We start from the raw sequence: 18,451 nt of genomic DNA on the forward strand, positions 1-18,451 counted from the left end.
TTCACTCTACCTTGCTAACTGTCCTTGTTGTAACGCAAATAACCTGTGATGTGACCAGTCCTTCTACATGAGACTGGAAAAAGGCTGAAACAAACTGGCATCAGAACCAGAGCGTGCTCCAAACACTTTTCATTACCTGCCCCTACAACATCAGACCTTTTTGCAGGAATAACTTGATAAGTCATATCTAAATCTTTTATTTTGGCAAACCTATTGAACAACCAGATATCATACGGCTCCTAGTTCCTGAGCTCAGAACAGGTTATAACCATGCTTTTCAAACAAGGCAAAGCCTGTTTATATTGTCCATTCACCAACAGACTCATTTATATTGCAAAGCTCACTATGTGAAAGAACAACTTAGAGAATAATAACCCTAACCCAAACAGTATGATTTCAGTATTCGAGTAACATTTATTTCACCCAAGGAAAAGAACTACATATGAAGCTACAATTGTCACATTTAGCAGTTTTTACAAACCCAAGGTTAGTCCTTCCTGCATTTGTGACAGGTATACTTTGTGCAATGCACACAACGCGCAGTGCTACGGTTTCTGTTGCAGAGATTACACACCTGGTTTGCTTATAATAAAAATGAAAATATCTCAAAAAATACAGTTTGGCCTATCTTCCCAAAGTAAGAAAAAAAAGAATGTTAGAATTGTAAATATACAGTCATATATTTGTATTACTATTTTTATGTATTTATTACTGTTTTCAAGGCTGCACTTTAAATTCTAAAACTGTTTAGAGCTGTTCTAAATGAAATTTATTTTTGTTTCCGTCAGCTACTATCCTTTCTGCATTTTAATATCTTTTTATTTTTTATTTATTTTATTTTTCCTCAACGTTCCTGACAATACTGACACTAAAAAAAATTTTTGAATAGACTAAATGGGGACCATGAGGTTGCTCTGTGTCTATTTGGGGTCCAGGAGGACGCTTCGGGAAAGGTACAGGTGGCTCCGTGTCAGGGTGGTCTGGACTGTGCTGCATGTCCCTGTCATCAGTCGCAGATGTAGCAGGACAAACCTGCTTTCTAGCTTTCATACCTCTTTTTCTTGGTCCAAATTAAGAGGTCTTTTATGTTGGAGCAGATCACCTTGTGCTTCCCAAGTCTTGAGGCTTAACGTAGCTGCCTGAAAGGTGGCTCGTACACCTTCTCTTCCGGAGTATCATCGCTGTAAAACCAATCAAATATATATTGAAGAATACATTTCCTCTGATATAAGCAACACATTAGCTGCATCTGACACTGACTTCTAACCATCATAGGAACATAAATCTAAGGAAGTTATGATACATCAGGACTAACATATGCATCTATTCAGATCTTTGCAGAATAGAAATCTCACCTTGAAGAGAATGAAGTCTCAGCCGTGGCAGGGGACCTGGCCTGCTGTATTTGTGATGGTCCCTGGACATCCTCTGGACTATAAAATAAGTTAAAGTAGTTTGTTACAACAACGTAGTTTATTACACACAATGCAAAATGTATTGGCGGAATGTGGTTATAAAAGTTGTACAACTTTCCCTAAATCATTCTCACATACAATACAAGGTGGGAGCAGAGATATATACACATTAGCATTTTACTAACACAGCGTCTGTCTTATTTTTACGGCCGTTTTCAGGTGAGCGCTTTTTCAAAAATAGCCGAGACGTGCTGTATAGACACAATAAATAAAAAAATTCCTGTTAAACCTCCTAATAAAGCATGTCGTGCTGCAGCTTGTCTGGATATGCTGATCTGCATCACCTAACGTTTGCCTGCGTCGGACAGTCGGGGAGGACAAATATATACCGCAGCGTTTTACAAACACAGATGTTATTTTACCTACTGTTTTCACGCAAGCTCTTTTTCAAAAATAGCAGACATGCTGTATAGACACTGTAGAGATACTATAAATAAAAATCACGTGGAACTTACTGATAAATGAAGCAGCAAGTCCTCATCTTCTTCCTGCTTAATGCAAACTGCTGTTGTCTGATGATTCCTCAATTTCACTGTTACTGGTCCACCAGATGTCCTCCAAAGCTTCCAAATTGGTCATTTTCCTCTTCTGTCCAATCATGGTTTATTGAAATAAAATTATAGAAAAAAAGCAAGTCGAAACAGGATCCATGGAGCACAGCAACTAAAAGCTGCAGTGTATAAAGTAAACTGAACACAATGCAGATATACTTTTACGTACACAGCAAGCCTTGGTTATGCATGCCTGTCACATGACCTGAAATAGTTGCTCAATTACATTTTACCCTTAGTTGGAAAGCCTCTAGTTTCCAATGCTCCTGAATGTTAGGGGTGTGGCTGAAGATGAAAATGAGCCATTGCATTATTCCTCCAGAGTTTGGACATACCATGTGGAATTTTTAATCTCATTTTATTTGTTTAAACAGCTATAAAGGAAAAGAACAATTTTGAAACATGTTTTAGAAATTTTACAAGCTCATTTTGAAAGGCATGTGGATGAAACACCATAGGACTGTGTTTTGGATCATTCTATAAATAGTAGCAACAATCTTCCAGTCTTACTGATTACTCCCAAAACAGTTAATACCTACAACTCTTTTGAACATTTAACCCTTAATTTCCCTCATCCAAATTTCAAGGCAAGAAAACCTACGGCATAGAATGTGAAGAAATAACAGTATTTCCTCACAACCCTGTCCTCTCTGACCACTTTCTAATAACCTTCAGGATTATTTTAACAGAGTTCTGCTCCCCCAAAAGAAGGTTCAATTTTAGTAGATCTTTATCAGATAGTGCAGTTATAAATTTTAAAGAATCTGCTTCACTTTCTCTCTCCTCTGTGTCGCTGAGCAGTGCTGCAGAGTGCAAAAGCATAGCTTATTCCCCTTCACAGGTTGATGATTTTGTCGATGGGGTTGCTAGTTCTCTGCGTACTGCCTTAGACAATGCAGCTCCCTTGAAAATGAAAACAGTTAAAAATAGAAAGCTTGCTCCTTGGTTTAATGCAGAGCTGCGTACTTTGAAGCAAAATGCTAGGAAACTGGAGAGAAAATATTGCTCCACAGTCCTTCCTAGTCTGGAAAAATGGCTTACTGCTGTATAAGAGGACCCTTTGTAAAGCAAGAGCAGCATACTTCTCCTCATTAATAGAGGAGAATAAGAATAATCCTAGATTTCTTTTTAATACAGTTGCCAAACTCACCCAGAGCCATAGCTCTGTTGAACCGTCCATTCCACCTGCTCTTAGCAGCAATGATTTTATGGGATTCTTTATAAATAAGATTGATCTTATTAAAAATAAGATCATAAGCACTCCTCTATCCACGATTGTACCTGATGTAGTCATGGAATCTGAACCGGGTTTAGACTGCTTTGATCCAGTTACACTTTCTGAATTAGCAAAATTATTGTCTTCATCTAAGCCTTCGACTTGGATGTTAGATCCAGTTCCAACCAGGTTATTTAAGGAGGTATTCCCTTTGATCTCCTCCTCCATTTTAGATGTGATTAATCTATCTCAGTTACAGGGATATGTACCTAAAGCTTTTAAGGTTGCTGTGATTAAACCTCTGCTTAAGAAACCGTCTCTTGACCCAGATGACTTGGTTAATTATAGACCTATATCCAATCTTCCTTTCTTATCCAAAATTCTTGAGAAAGTAGTTGCCAAACAAGTTTGCAATTACTTACACCATAATGAACTTTTTGAAGACTTTCAGTCTGGCTTTAGAGCTCATCATAGCACTGAAACAGCTCTGGTGAAAGTCACTAATGATATTCTCATGGCCTCAGATAATGGAATCTGTGCTCATCCTGTTGGATCTTAGTGCTGCATTTGATACAGTTGACCATAATATTCCTTTAGAAAGACTTGAATATTTTGTTGGAATTAAAGGAGCAGCACTAGACTGGTTTAAATCTTATCTATTTGATCGAATTCAGTTTGTTCATGTTAATGATAGATCTTCAACACGCTCAAAGGTTACCTGTGGAGTACCACAGGGATCAGCGCTAGGACCAATTCTCTTTACTTTATACATGCTACCAATCGGTAGAATTATTAGACAGCATGGGATTAATTTTCACTGTTATGCTGATGATACCCAGCTATATCTGTCTATAAATCCAGATGAAGCTAACCCATTACATAGATTACAGGCATGTCTGAAGACATAAAAACCTGGATGACTCTTAACTTTCTGCTTCTGAATGCAGACAAAACAGAAGTTATAGTCTTTGGACCAGAGTCTCTGAAAAAGAAACTGATTAGCCAGTCACTTCATTTGGATGGGATTAAACTGATTTCAGATAATAAAGTAAAAAATCTTGGTGTTATTTTTGATCAGGACCTGTCATTTAAATCCCATATCAAAGAGGTTTCTAGAATTTCCTTCTTTCATCTGAGGAACATTGCAAAAATTAGATATCTCCTGTCCAGGGGTGATGGTTAGAAACTAGTCCATGCATTTGTTACTTCAAGGCTGGACTATTGTAATTCTTTACTATCAGGAAGTCCACAAACTGTAGTTAAAAGCCTTCAGCTGATCCAAAATGCTGCAGCCAGAGTTCTGATGAAAATGAAAAAGAGAGATCATATCTCTTCTATCCTGGCTTCTCTTCATTGGCTTCCTGTTAAATCCAGAATAGAATTTAAAATCCTCCTTCTCACATATAAAGCCTTAAATGGCCAAGCTCCATCTGATATCAGAGATCTGATTGTTCCTTATGTTCCTAACAGAGCACTTCGCTCTCAATCTGCAGGTTTACTAGTGGTTCCTAGAATTTCTAAAAGTCGAATGGGAGGCAGATCTTTTAGTTCTCAGGCTCCTCTCCTGTGGAACCAACTACCAGTTTTAGTCCGTGAGGCAGACACCCTGTCTACTTTTAAGGCTAGACTTAAAACTTTCCTTTTTGATAAAGCTTATAGTTAGGGTGGCTCAGGTTATCCTGAGCTATCTCTATACTTCTGCTACTATAGGCTTAGACTTCTGGAGGACATAGGGACCCCCATTTCATCATTCTGCTTCATTCTCTCTCTGTTCTCCTATTCTGCAGAATCTGTTAGTTCAATCTCTAACCTTCTGCTCTCTCTGCTTTTCCTCAGAGTAGCTTTGCCTCGTCTGTTCCTGTTTGGCTGTGACGTCATCCTGGAAAGAAACATCAGCTGTGCTGCTTCTATCAACACCCTTGTTTATAGATGTTGGAGATCGGCCTGTTGTCCAGTGTGGTCCTGTTTCTCTGATCGTGACTGAGTGGATGTGCTCTCTTCGTCCTCTGGCATGGGAGCTGCCTTGGAGTTCGTCTGCCTGGCTGTGTGTTTCCTGGACGGGGCCGCCTTTTACAGCTGCTTTTTGTATCTCTGCTTCTGTCTCCTTGAACCCCAGTCGGCCTCGGCAGATGGCCGCTCACACTGATCCTGCTGGAGGTTTCTTCCTTTTCAAAGGGAGTTTTTCCTCTCCACTGTCGCTACAAGCATGCTTAGTGTGAGGGATTGTATTTGAGTCAATGAGTCAATGCAATCAACTGGTTTTCCTTAGATAGAAAACTTTGTATCAATTTGACTGTATGATCTGGTTGAACTGTAAAGTGCCTTGAGATGACATGTGTTGTGAATTTGGCACCATAGAAATAAACTGAATTGAATTGAATTGAAATTCTTCTGGATCAGTTTGCATGTTTTCTAACCCAAAACAAGTTTTGGGGTTACTATATAAACCTTCAAACTCAACGCCATTTATGACATCTTGAAAAAGCTGGATGGGAAGAGAAACTTCAAACTTGGAATCAAAGTTCAGTCGATTGTTTTTTAACTATTTTGGAATAACTGGCCTTGATGGCTGAGAATCTTCACCAGCATTTATAGATCCTGTTTTCCACCTGTTGTCTCCTAAGCCTCTTTAACAGCACTTTGGCAGCTTTGGGCCCTGCCTCATAAATATCTACATTTTTTTTCAGTTTCCTCACTTAAACTTTTGTATATCTCCTGCCCAACTGGCCTTATTTGTTCTAGTAAGGAGGGTTTTTGTTAATCGAATGCAGCTGTTCTATTCTTTTTAAGTTTCCCTGCAAATCTGTTAGTTTTTCTGTCTAATCTTTTTTAAATCACTGAATTTTTAAATTATTTTACCCCTAATATTTGCTTTAGCCTGTGGTCGGAAGATTTAGATTTCTATTCATTTCTTACTACATTTATTGATTTATTTCATTTACTCACTGAAAAATATTTTCTTACTCAGTTTGTTTCACATAAAAGGCCACAAAATGTCTGAGTGAGAGGAGTGTGTGTAGACATACTTATTCCCATAACAAGCCAAATACTTCCTCAAGATTTATTCATGTTACTGTTTAACCAAAGTATCAGTAATTTGTTGTGACTCCGCCTGCTCTAAGTAAGGGAACGACTAAGACAGAACAGGCCAGACCATCATGCTGGTGTGACGTCATGAATGCCTTGTTCTCAATTTACTTTGAAACGTAAATAAAATGCTGACATTGAAAGTCAGCATTTTATTTGTCCTATTAAACAATCTTTCGCTCTGTGAAGGTCCTTACTCAACATTAAATAATAATTCTAGTACGCATGCTATGCCTATTACAGTAAAAAGTTAATTCACGGTCCTGTTTACAGAAATATCTCCATAAATCTTAAATTTCTAAATTGCTTCTCTCAGTGAGTCCATCTTCTCTCTCTGCTAGATGTATACATTTTTGGGTTTAAGAGTAAATTGAAATTGTCTGAATATGTATATATATATATATATATATATATATATACACTATATTGCCAAAAGTATTTGCTCACCTGCCTTGACTCACATATGAGCTTAAGTGACATCCCGTTCCTAATCCATAGGGTTCAATATGACGTCGGTCCACCCTTTGCAGCTAGAACAGCTTCAACTCTTCTGGGAAGGCTGTCCACAAGGTTTAGGAGTGTGTTTATGGGAATTTTTGACCATTCTTCCAGAAGCGCATTTGTGAGGTCGCACACTGATGTTGGACGAGAAGGCCTGGCTCTCAGTCTCCGCTCTAATTCATCCCAAAGGTGTTCTATCGGGTTGAGGTCAGGACTCTGTGCAGGCCAGTCAAGTTCATCCACACCAGACTCTGTCATCCATGTCTTTATGGACCTTGCTTTGTGCACTGGTGCACAGTCATGTTGGAAGAGGAAGGGGCCAGCTCCAAACTGTTCCCACAAAGTTGGGAGCATGGAATTGTCCAAAATGTCTTGGTATGCTGAAGCATTCAGAGTTCCTTTCACTGGAACTAAGGGGCCAAGCCCAGCTCCTGAAAAACAACCCCACACCATAATCCCCCCTCCACCAAACTTTACACTTGGCACAATGCAGTCAGACAAGTACCGTTCTCCTGGCAACCGCCAAACCAAGACCCGTCCATCAGATTGCCAGATGGAGAAGCGCGATTCGTCACTCCAGAGAACGCGTCTCCACTGCTCTAGAGTCCAGTGGCGGCGTGCTTTACACCACCGCATCCGACGCTTTGCATTGCACTTGGTGATGTATGGCTTGGATGCAGCTGCTCGACCATGGAAACCCATTCCATGAAGCTCTCTGCGCACTGTTCTTGAGCTAATCTGAAGGCCACATGAAGTTTGGAGGTCTGTAGTGATTGACTCTGCAGAAAGTTGGCGACCTCTTCGCACTATGCGCGTCAGCATCCGCTGACCCCGCTCCGTCAGTTTACGTGGCCTACCACTTCGTGGCTGAGTTGCTGTCGTTCCCAAACACTTCCATTTTCTTATAATACAGCTGACAGTTGACTGTGGAATATTTAGGAGCGAGGAAATTTCACGACTGGATTTGTTGCACAGGTGGCATCCTATCACAGTTCCACGCTGGAATTCACTGAGCTCCTGAGAGCGACCCATTCTTTCACAAATGTTTGTAAAAACAGTCTGCATGCCTAGGTGCTTGAATTTATACACCTGTGGTCATGGAAGTGATTGGAACACCTGATTCCAATAATTTGGATGGGTGAGCAAATACTTTTGGCAATATAGTGTATATATATATATATATACACACACACACACACGTACCGCTAGGTTCTGCGGCCATGAGACTAAATAATTTCTGAAAGAAAACTATAGTACTTCCTGTTCCAACTTTAACAACACAAATCTGTCTTTCTGTTCTGAAATTATATAAAATCTTACATTGTTTGATATTAGAATGGCTACCCCTCTTTTCCCCCCAATCTTTGAGAAGCAAAATATGTTTTTCTATAACCAATTTTCTTTAGGGTTCGTTAAGGTTTCAGCCATGTGGGACCAATTTCATCTCATATTTGTTTGGAATTTTTCATTGTGTCATCCCGTCCTCACAGTTATCACCAAAGTTCTCTGAATTTAATTGAATTTAAATTGACATTGAGTTTACTGTAATTATGTTGTATTTTTTTATGCTAGTTTACAATAGTCATCATTCACATGTTCACCTAAATATTCAGATTACTTATGGATTGCATCTAAAAATAGCAAACATGTTTTCATATAAGCAAGGATATTAAATAACACAGAATGGCTTAAATTATAGTGTTACCAGGTCATCGAATCAGTGTCAGTCTAGTCGGTAAAATGGGCTGCATGTAGGGATTTTAAAAGTCCAGAAGGTGTCAGTATTGACATAGACAGTATCAGCGCAGCATCAATACAGTTTGGAAATGTGTTAAAATGCTTCATGACACCTCATCAACCCACCACTGATGCACGATTAAAAGGAGACTAAAAGATCCAGGTAAATTAACCTTCATTAAATGTTTGATGGATTATCCTTTTTTTCTGTTTACACAAGAGTTGCTGATGAGTAGCAGGGATGGAAGCTGACAAAAGTACTTAAAACCCCCTGATTTCTAAATGCGTCAAAAAAAATAATAATCGTTAGTTGCAGCCCTAATATATATATATATATATATACACTATATTGCCAAAAGTATTTGCTCACCCATCCAAATTATTGGAATCAGGTGTTCCAATCACTTCCATGGCCACAGGTGTATAAATTCAAGCACCTAGGCATGCAGACTGTTTTTACAAACATTTGTGAAAGAATGGGTCGCTCTCAGGAGCTCAGTGAATTCCAGCGTGGAACTGTGATAGGATGCCACCTGTGCAACAAATCCAGTCGTGAAATTTCCTCGCTCCTAAATATTCCACAGTCAACTGTCAGCTGTATTATAAGAAAATGGAAGTGTTTGGGAACGACAGCAACTCAGCCACGAAGTGGTAGGCCACGTAAACTGACGGAGCGGGGTCAGCGGATGCTGACGCGCATAGTGCGAAGAGGTCGCCAACTTTCTGCAGAGTCAATCACTACAGACCTCCAAACTTCATGTGGCCTTCAGATTAGCTCAAGAACAGTGCGCAGAGAGCTTCATGGAATGGGTTTCCATGGTCGAGCAGCTGCATCCAAGCCATACATCACCAAGTGCAATGCAAAGCGTCGGATGCGGTGGTGTAAAGCACGCCGCCACTGGACTCTAGAGCAGTGGAGACGCGTTCTCTGGAGTGACGAATCGCGCTTCTCCATCTGGCAATCTGATGGACGGGTCTGGGTTTGGCGGTTGCCAGGAGAACGGTACTTGTCTGACTGCATTGTGCCAAGTGTAAAGTTTGGTGGAGGGGGGATTATGGTGTGGGGTTGTTTTTCAGGAGCTGGGCTTGGCCCCTTAGTTCCAGTGAAACGAACTCTGAATGCTTCAGCATACCAAGACATTTTGGACAATTCCATGCTCCCAACTTTGTGGGAACAGTTTGGAGCTGGCCCCTTCCTCTTCCAACATGACTGTGCACCAGTGCACAAAGCAAGGTCCATAAAGACATGGATGACAGAGTCTGGTGTGGATGAACTTGACTGGCCTGCACAGAGTCCTGACCTCAACCCGATAGAACACCTTTGGGATGAATTAGAGCGGAGACTGAGAGCCAGGCCTTCTCGTCCAACATCAGTGTGCAACCTCACAAATGCGCTTCTGGAAGAATGGTCAAAAATTCCCATAAACACACTCCTAAACCTTGTGGACAGCCTTCCCAGAAGAGTTGAAGCTGTTCTAGCTGCAAAGGGTGGACCGATGTCATATTGAACCCTATGGATTAGGAACGGGATGTCACTTAAGCTCATATGTGAGTCAAGGCAGGTGAGCAAATACTTTTGGCAATATAGTATATATATATATATATATATATATATATATATATATATATATATATATATATATATATATATATATATATATATATATATATATATATATATATATATATATATATATATATATATATATATATATATATATATATATTAGGGCTGCAACTAACGATTATTTTAAAAATCGATGAATCGGACGATTATTTTTTCGATGAATCGGACAAAAAATATTTTTTATATTAACCTCTTTATTCCAAGATAAACATTTTAGACAGAACAAACAAGCACACAAGTACAGGTTGCTCATTAACTGCACTGGTGCAATATGAAAAATAAATGTTTGTGTTAAAACTACGCAAACTTACATGAGAAATGTAGCTGTACATCCACAAAATATAGGGTACTTTGTTTCATAAAGCGCAAAAAAAGACATTTTTGTTTTTTAAAGCCCCTAAGGGGTTCAAACAATAGGCCCCCCCCATTTCAACAAATGAGTTTTTTTAGACTAGAAGAGTTCTGCCTTTTAAGACAGGAAAGTATAGCAGTTAAAGTTGCTGCTTGAGGAAATACTGAACCATAGAGATAAAAATAGCCCTGTGATTCAAATTATAAATTGTATTTAGAATAAAAATGAGAGAACTAGGGGTGCTAAAAAACACATCCTCCAAAGACAGATATTTACATGGGAATGTGGCAGATAATTAATTGACATATTACTGATCTTGCTGGATTTTATTCTGCTTTACTTCCATAAATTGCAGGATCTTCTTTACTTTATCTTTGCCAGAAGATTTAAACTTTAAAAGCCTTGCCCTCATAATTTGCAAGTTAATTTATTTATAAAGTAAATGTAAACGCTGCTTAAGCTAATTCAAATGAAATTAAAAGTAAAATAAGTAGCCAACCTTATCACTGTCTGTAACCTACTAACACGGTAAGGAAAGCATCAGATGAGCTACCTGAGAAACTAACGTTACGTTTCCCCACTTTAAAACCAAACAAACATGGTGGTTCCGTGCCATGTTAATTTCTTTTGAAAAAAGTTGCATGTTACGACTTTTTTCGCTTTACAAAGCGCAGGCTATTTTAATTATTGTGATCAATTTGCGCCGTCAATCCCGGTGCATGCGCGCTTCATTTGCAGTCTGGACGCTGAGGCTCTGACTGCAGCGCTGAGAGGGACTCCTGCGGGAAAAATGCGGTTGGGGTGGGGGAGGCGCCTCACGGCAGAGTAGGAACGATACATGCTTTCACTAAGAGTCTCTAAAAGCCGCCAGTGACACCAAAAAAAGTCGCCAGATTTGTCGCTAGTCGCCTTTTTGAAAAATAGTCGCTGGAGGGGTCTGAAAAGTCGCTGAATATGCAACACTGCACCTGCAGCGCTGGCTCGCTCTGCCATATTTTTTTTTCTTCCTCTTTCAGTCAAGAGGCAGTGATGACGGCGCGGCGGATGACGCAATAATCGCGCGACACAACTAATCGATGATGAAATTCGTTGCCAACGCTTTTAAAAGTCGATTTTTATCGATTTTATCGATTCGTTGTTGCAGCCCTAATATATATATATATATATATATATATATATATATATGGGTTGTCACGATACTAAACTTTTCAACACGATACCGATACTAAGGAAAATATTCGATACTCGATACCATTTTCAAGACAAAGACTCCAAAATTCAACAGAAATATTTCCATTAATAAATAAAATACAATAAATAAACACAATAAAGGTTGTATGCTGTGCATATTATGCAAGCTTGATAAAAAACTTATAAAAATCAAATTAAGTGTTCCTTCCTTTGCTATGCTTTGCACACATAACAATGACACTAGCCAAACCAGTTAAGAAACAAAAATAAGTCTTAGCAGCTGCACCTCTTACAAAAAAAAGTCTGAAACCCAAAAGAGTACAGAATTATTCAATCACACAGTGTTCAGAAAGTGCATTGTCCTCTATTCTGCACTTTAGATGAATGACTGCTTAGGTGCCACTGGTGACGGCACTGTATCGATACTTTTAAAAACGAGTATTGTATCTGGATACAACATTTCAATATTGATACTTTTTTGAGTTTCGATACTTTTGACAACCCTAATATATATATATATATATATATATATATATATATAAATAGATATATATATATATATTTATATATATTAGGGGTGGGACAGTTCACAAAATCCACGGTTCGGTATATGTTGATTGTTAGGAAAATCTATTATGTCTTGTATAGTCAGGTTAAAACTGAAAGAAAAAATTAGTCTGACATTTGATACATCATTGTGACAGTCTTAGGTTAAAAGTAGGCGAGATTCTGGCATTGCAAGAGAGGAGACAGTGCTAGTTCCAACATGTGCTTCATTTATCTGGCAAACAATCTAACAAAGAAGCAAAGGCTCTATCAAAACTAGACTTAGGTCCCTTTGTTTTAAATTAACTCAAGATAAATTGACATTTTTCAATTCCCTGATTATCAAAACTCAGTTTGTTCTGCAGTGTTTGAAATACAATCAAATAAATAAGACTGGATTTCTTGTCAAACTTAAGGTGCAACTGTGTTATCTGAAATAACAAAATAAATAATCCAGTATATATTATAACAATCAATATAAAATATAGCATAAACCAAACTAACACATGCTGCACTGCTTATAAACAACAAGCCTCTGCTCATTCTATCATGTTCTTCTGCAAGAAGAGGAGTTTGTCCACATTCTCTGCCAAAAGACGAGATCTACTAGCAGTGACAATGTCTCCTTCTGTAGAGAAAACTTTCTCACTTGGTACGGATGTACCTGGGACTGCAAGGAAACGTCGAGCCAATTTAGCAATATGAGGATATTTATGCTTGTTGCTTCTCCACCATGCAAGTGGATTTTCATCCACAGGAATGCATCCTGTGAGCCTGTATGACACGACCAACACAGCTTTCTTCCCGCCGTCATCGTAGGTCACTCTAAATGCAAAGTGGTCCCATACAGCAGACCTATAAAGTGCTGCTGGCGCGTCTTCCAACTCCTGTTCTTTCAGACTCGCCATACCCACACAATTCTCCACAACAACTGATTTTTTCCTGCTACACCCCGCTACGCTGCTTCGCTTCTTCTTCTTGTTTACTACTGGTGGTTGGCTTTGGTCGCAGTACCGCCACCTTCTGCTCTGGAATGTAAACGCTTCACCTATGAGAAAAAGGAGCAGCGCATGAACCGAACGCAACACACGCGAACCGAACCGAGACAGTCGAATCGAACGGTTCGGACAGTTTTCATAAACCGTTCCATCCCTAATATATATATATATATATATATATATATATATATATGTTAGTGTGTGTGTGTGTAGCGCACGCACCAAGACGAACAGAGATAAACAACAAACTAAATTTGAAAGAAGTACACTGGGCGGGGCCTGGGAACGTTATCATAAAGATTTGAAAAGTATCAGTTACAGGTGATACAACTGAATTGCCATATTCAATTAATATGTTATTTTTTCTCAATCAGTTGACTTTCATATATTTTAAGTCGGAGCTCCACTTAATAGGAATACAAATTATTATCCCGTTTAACCTTGTTAAGAATTGTAATTTAGATAAAGGTATGATTATGTCAAACAAACTCCCTGGGAATATGGAGAAACTTAAGTACTTCTAAATTAGATGCCGACTGATACATAATGTGAATTTACACCCTTTTAGTAAAGGGAAAAAAAGAAAGGAAAATAATGCATTAAATTAAAGGGTTTTCCATTTTCATCTTAATTATATTGATTTGCATCACAACTACAGTCCACATGAAACATCAAAATGTTCAAGCAATGCTTTCAAACCCAATGTTGATCCCTAATTAACCCGCTGCAGGCCTGATTCGATGCTCTGCAGCTTTGGAGCCAAAAACAAACAGCTGGTTCAGTCAGTGAACCAAACAATATAAAAGCAGCTATATTCGTTCTGTGTTGGTACTCACTAATCCTTCAGAGCTGGAGATCAGTCAGGAAAGGTAGATGTAGAAACTCCTTTAAAGTGACACTGGGTGAAATACTGGCACCCAGTGGTTGAATGGGGAACTTCTGCTGCTCCAGCAGGTCCAAACAGAAGCTCCTGGTTCTCTGTAGATGTTAAAAGCTCTCAGTCCCTTTAGCTTCTATGGAGGAAAAATACAATAAAATCACTTTTGTTTCTTATGGAGTTATGACGGATTTTTACAAGCCTTTAATTTTAACATTTATATTTCAACCTGCAACACCATGTGCGGCAGCGGCTACATGACGCTAGCATGCTAACTGCTAGTTACGCTACACTGAGCTAAAACAAACCAACAGAAACATTTACCTGATATTTGTTTCTAACAGTCCGTCCCAGTCGGCAGCTCTGCATTAACTGTTGGGTTGGATAAGTTTATTTTATAATATCTGCTCCGATAAGAAGTCTGAATTCTCCAAAATCAAACGCGGACCATAAGCCCCGCCCACTCCCTTCTGATTGATCACACTGACCTGGACCTTAAAAAATAGAAATTGTTGCGCGAGGCCATAATTAAATGGTCCGCGAGACCGAATTAAAACATTATTTGTTTTTTTTCTCTCTAAAAAGTTAAACTTTGGTTTTCTGCTGTTGCTGATCCTTTTTTATTTTTTGATAAAATGGTGGATGTTACCCATTCTGTTGGAGAATGGGTAACATCCATTAAGTTGAATTTCTTATATATATATATATATATATATATATATATATATATACAGGTGCTGGTCATAAAATTAGAATATCATGAAAAAGTAGATTGATTTCAGTAATTCCATTTAAAAAGTGAAACTTGTATATTATATTCATACATTACATACAAACTCATATATTTCAGATGTTTATTTTGTTTAATTTTGATGATTACAAATGACAACAAATGAAAATCTCAAATTCATCATATCAGAAAATTAGAATATTGTGAAAAGGTTCAAAATTGATGGCCCCTGGTGCCACACTCTAATCAGCTAATTAACTCAAACCACCTGCAAAAGCCTTTAAATGGTCTTTCAGTCTAGTTCTATAGGCTACACAATCATGGGGAAGACTGCTGACTTGACAGTTGTCCAAAAGACGACCATCGACACCTTGCACAAGGAGGGCAAGACACAAAAGGTCATCGCCAAAGAGGCTGGCTGTTCACAGAGCTCAGTGTCCAAGCACATTAATAGAGAGGCGAAGGGAAGGAAAAGATGTGGTCGAAAAAAGTGTACAAGCAAGAGAGATAACCGCACCCTGGAGAGGATTGTGAAACAAAACCCATTCAAAAATGTGGGGGAGATTCACAAAGAGTGGACTGCAGCTGGAGTGAGTGCTTCAAGAACCACCACACACAGACGTATGAAAGACATGGGTTTCTGCTGTCGCATTCCTTGTGTCAAGCCACTCTTGAACCACAGACAGCGTCAGAAGCGTCTTGCCTGGGCTAAAGAGAAACAGGACTGGACTGCTGGTGAGTGGTCCAAAGTCATGTTCTCTGATGAAAGTAAATTTTGCATTTCCTTTGGAAATCAAGGTCCCAGAGTCTGGAGGAAAAGAAGAGAGGCACTTCATCCACGTTGCTTGAAGTCCAGTGTAAAGTTTCCACAGTCAGTGATGGTTTGGGGTGCCATGTCATCTGCTGGTGTTGGTCCATTGTGTTTTCTGAGGTCCAGGGTCAACGCAGCCACATACCAGGAAGTTTTAGAGCACTTCATGCTTCCTGCAGCTGACCAACTTTTTGGAGATGCAGATTTCATTTTCCAACAGGACTTGGCACCTGCACACAGTGCCAAAGCTACCAGTACCTGGTTGAAGGACCATGGTATCCCTGTTCTTAATTGGCCAGCAAACTCTCCTGACCTTAACCCCATAGAAAATCTATGGGGTATTGTGAAGAAGAAGATGCAATACACCAGACCCAACAATTCAGAAGAGCTAAAAGCCACTATTAGAGCAACCTGGGCTATCATAACACCTGAGCAGTGCCACAGACTGATCGACTCCATGCCACGCCGCATTGCTGCAGTAATACAGGCCAAAGGAGGCCCAACTAAATACTGAGTGCTGTACATGCTCATACTTTTCATGTTCATACTTTTCAGTTGGCCAACATTTCTATAAATCCTTTGTTTTTATTGGTCTTCAGTAATATTCTAATTTTCTGATATGATGAATTTGAGATTTTCATTTGTTGTCATTTGTAATCATCAAAATTAAACAAAATAAACATCTGAAATATATGAGTTTGTATGTAATGTATGAATATAATATACAAGTTTCACTTTTTAAATGGAATTACTGAAATCAATCTACTTTTTCTTGATATTCTAATTTTATGACCAGCACCTGTATATATATATATATATATATATATATATATATATATATATATATATATATATAAAATACAACTCGGTTGAATGACAACTGACTCTGCTATATATGTAATTTCACCGTCCTTCCTATGAGGAACATATGGATTATTTGACATCAATGTCTAATATTCTAAATTAATATTTTTAAGTCAATGTATGGGTTTATCTGTAGAATAAATGCATCTGGCAATTATATTATCTTGACACCTACTGACACAGTACAATCTGATACTAGTCTAAGCTGTGGAGACCCTGGTATTTCTGTCTCCTTAAATCTCATATCTAATAGTAAGATGCATTGTTTCATTTTTATCTTATCTGTGTATCTATCTATATCATTTTAACCAAGATTTTTTATGGCTACACTGTCTGAAACAGTGTTTGATACAATTTAATTTAAAATATTGATATCCTGCAATAATGCTTGGGCTTTTGGAATGTCACAACAGTTTAAACACTTTCAAATAACAATATCTCACTTATAAAAATATTAAACTGGGGTTTTGAACCAGATCATCCAACATTTGGGACTCAAAAGAGAAAAAACTATCATGGTCATAAGTATTCAGACCTTTTGCTCGGTGTGCGGTACCACATCAGTACTGAGCAGAAGCCCCCGTTTGAGCTATCACAGCCATGAGTCGTCTTGGGAATGATGCAACAACGCCAAACCCAAATTCTGCATATTTACACCATATATATTAATGCTCTGAACTTCCATATCAATGCGTTTTTTTCCACCATGTTTTTTATCTCACACTGTTTACATTTGATCACTGCTGCAGTTTAATTCATTTAATTCCTGAAAAGCGGTACTTAACGAAGTTTCGTTAAAGAAAACTCTAAATTAAGCCAGAAATCGTGATTTTGTATCACACTGACATCGAACCAAATAGCATTCAACTCAAAAATGTTTTTCTACTGCTTTTCTGCACCACATTTTTGTCCCACATTGTTTACATTTGGTCACTGCTGTATTTTATGGAATGGAAATGTTAATTTTACTAAGCTGCTGCTCATTTACTGTCTGAAAGTTGAACATAATGACATGTCATTTTGTATACACTGTGTATACAAAATGATAATAAAGTTGTCTAATTCTAAGTCTTAGATGTGCATAGGTAAAGGCCAGTATTGCTTCTTCTAGGATTTCTTTGTAAGAGTGGGGTCATCTTTGGACTAAACTAAAACAATGTACCTTAACCTTGGAGCTCAAATTTCATTTATTTGGAGGATTTTCTGGTTCTTTGGTTACGCTTTGTAACATCATGGCTACCTTCCCGTACTTCACCAGGAAGTTTAAGGCCCATGGAAGAACATATCCCAAACGCTCTCCTTCGCTTCCTGTGGTCCAAACTGTAAAGAGCAGGTCACCAAACAGCACAATGACTAACTGGCAGTTTGTAAAACTACGGTGGCTGATTGGGCACAATTTGAAAATTTTCTCTTTGGATTGTCCTCACTGTTTTGCCATTGCTTTAAAAATTAATGGTTATGACATTTATTTTCAGGGGGACAGCACATGTTATATACAGTATACAGTTATATACAATTTATATACAGTAAAAAACTGCATGTTAAGAACTGTGCTTCCTTTAATCGTTCTCACGAACTGATAGAAGACATACATTCAGAGACTCTGGGAATCTTTGCAGGTGTTAATTATCTTATTGGGTTCTACAAGACTTTTATGTTTAATCACTAAATCTGTCAACCTAAAATAACGTCAGGAGTTTAAAGCAGTTGATAAAACAAAGATGGTCTTTTTAAGGATCTATAATATAAAAGTTACAATTGTTGCCATGAAGTAAAAAATGAAAAAAATATATCAGTAACAGATCCATAGAAGTCCTAATTGACTGAAATACCGTCAATAATTAAATTTATTACAAACAATTTATGCATTTGTTGAGTTTCAAAAGAA

At 38.3% G+C, this 18,451-nt stretch overlaps 1 long non-coding RNA gene across 1 annotated transcript; it reads right to left on the reverse strand.

The window, feature by feature from the left end:
- Nucleotides 1-759: 759 nt before the first annotated feature.
- LOC119777870 lies at nucleotides 760-14,620 on the reverse strand. Its single transcript, XR_005279986.1, has 5 exons — nucleotides 14,483-14,620; nucleotides 14,118-14,294; nucleotides 1,931-2,063; nucleotides 1,356-1,433; nucleotides 760-1,181 (listed from the first exon to the last, which is right to left on the reverse strand). It is a non-coding gene; the product is annotated as an uncharacterized LOC119777870 (long non-coding RNA).
- Between the last annotated feature and the right edge of the window lie 3,831 nt (nucleotides 14,621-18,451).

The sequence above is a fragment of the Cyprinodon tularosa genome, unplaced genomic scaffold (genome assembly GCF_016077235.1).
Source record: "Cyprinodon tularosa strain WSP-4 unplaced genomic scaffold, ASM1607723v1 ctg1286, whole genome shotgun sequence".
In the NCBI taxonomy this organism is placed as follows: Eukaryota; Metazoa; Chordata; class Actinopteri; order Cyprinodontiformes; family Cyprinodontidae; genus Cyprinodon; species Cyprinodon tularosa.